Genomic DNA, 2,146 nt, shown 5'->3' on the forward strand with positions numbered 1-2,146 from the left:
CTTCTTCGGATTTTGAGATTCATTTTTAATCATTTTTTACATCCAGTACTTCTAGAAAAATATAATTAATGTGTAAAACATATATGCTATTATTTTTTGGTTTTCTGGTCAAATAAGAAAATAGTTTAGATCAGCTAATTTATGTGAAAGATATTGACTTCATTTGATTCGTTTTAGTATTTTTTTGTGGTGCAATCGTAAACTGTCCTGAAACAAAATAAGTTGTTAAATACATTTCCATGTTTCATTTCATTTCATTTCATGTACAGTACTACCTCATGAGCAGATAATTAGTACAGGACTGTCTTAGAAACTAGAACATTCTGATATGGTTCTTTGTTGTCTGTCATGCAATTAAAATACAAATCAAAAGAAATATTGCAATATTTCATTATACTACTGCCAATAATGGCTTAGAGTTTACTGGTATAGTTACTGTTACATGACCAAAATAAGTACTAAATGACAAGATGCATGCCAAAATAAATACAGAAATAGATAAATGACAAAATACACGACAAAATAAATGACTTCAATATCAAAATAGATAAATGTCAAAATGCAAAAATATATGAATATTTTACCTATACATTTTCACACACATTTACATAACATATTTAGGTATTAAGTGATTTGTTTATGTTTTTATTGTTTTATATGGCATGTATTTGTGGGTATTTATTTATTTATTCATTTATTTCTACATATGGCATTATTGGTCCTGGTTGTAATAACAGCGAGCACCTGAGGGTTCAATACAGCGATCGTGTTCTACTAGTAAATAGTTGATCAATAAGTCAGTACTTGGTGATCTTGGAAAATAGAATCAGGGCTTTGTATTTGTCGGGGCACGCTGCCATCCAGAGTTCAAATGCAGTTAATCAACAGCAGAGGAGTACAATGTTACTAATTCATACCTGTCAACCTGTGCGTTTTTGCCGTACAAAGTACGTTTATTATGCGTTTTGAGACGTGTACGACGTACAAGGAAATCTGTACGGAAAAACGCAAATGTGTCAATTCTGGGTACCATCCGGTATACACCGACTATCACGAAACGGCAAATCAATCAAGTTAAACGAGTTCGCCGCGGTAGCCTCTCTCTCTGTATCGTTTTTTTTTTCGTTGCAAACGAAGCGAGCGGTTTGATGCTACTGTGCGCATGCGTTGGCCGCCTGGGGATTTCCCATCATGCATTATTCTGTGGTAGTTGTGTAGTGAAAGAAAGTCCGTCTCTTTTTTGAGAACCGGCTTTTTCGGCTCAACTCATTAAAGGGAGCCGGCTTTCAAACGGCTCACTTGCTTTGATGCATTATACCACGAATTATTATTTTGTAGAAAGAAGTTAAGAAAAAAAAGGAAGAATAAAAGGAGAAAATGAAAAAATACAGGTTTGTGGTTATCCCTTTAATCAGTATATTACCAACAATAATTTAATGCAGAAAATGAATTCATAATTTGAATAAAAACATTCTACTTAATTATATTTGCATGTATTTTTTCCCTCTACAGTGAAAGCGCAAGCTACTTAATTTTCGAACTTTTTTTTATGATAAACCTCATTCATGTCGAGCAACTCAGTATCTCACAACAAAATGTCAATTAACAATATATATGATATAAAGAAACACATGTACAATACAACATGTTGAATTACATAAATAAACACGTTTGGGAAAAAAATATGGTGCAAGATTATTTTGTATTTTGTAAGGGAAAATACGACAGTTTATAAGGGCATGGAGCCCCGGAGCTTGACAGGTATGCTTATTTATTTCGATAGTGTTTTAAACGAAACTATTGGCCACGAAAAACAGACAAATTGAGTCCCGCTGTTGACACTTTTTACAATGTGACTATTTCCATTTACGTCCATTGCATGTATAACGATCGTCAACTTTCGGTTACAGAAATCGGGACAATTTAGATATCCTTAAATCAATATTCTTTGTTTTTAGTTTTAAGTGTGATTGAAGCATCTCGAAAACATTGGAAAAATAATTTGATGTTTTGCATTGTTTGTGGTGGGATGGTCATTTTGACCTGCTGAGTTTCTAAGTAGCTCGCATGCTGAAAATTGTGAGCACCCCTGGCACGTAGGCCTACACTTGGGGTTTTTGCTGAACTAAAATCGTAAAACGCGAAC

The sequence above is a fragment of the Urocampus carinirostris genome, chromosome 2, assembly GCF_059441175.1.
Source record: "Urocampus carinirostris isolate Australia breed hairy pipefish chromosome 2, RoL_Ucar_1.0, whole genome shotgun sequence".
NCBI lineage: Eukaryota > Metazoa > Chordata > Actinopteri > Syngnathiformes > Syngnathidae > Urocampus > Urocampus carinirostris.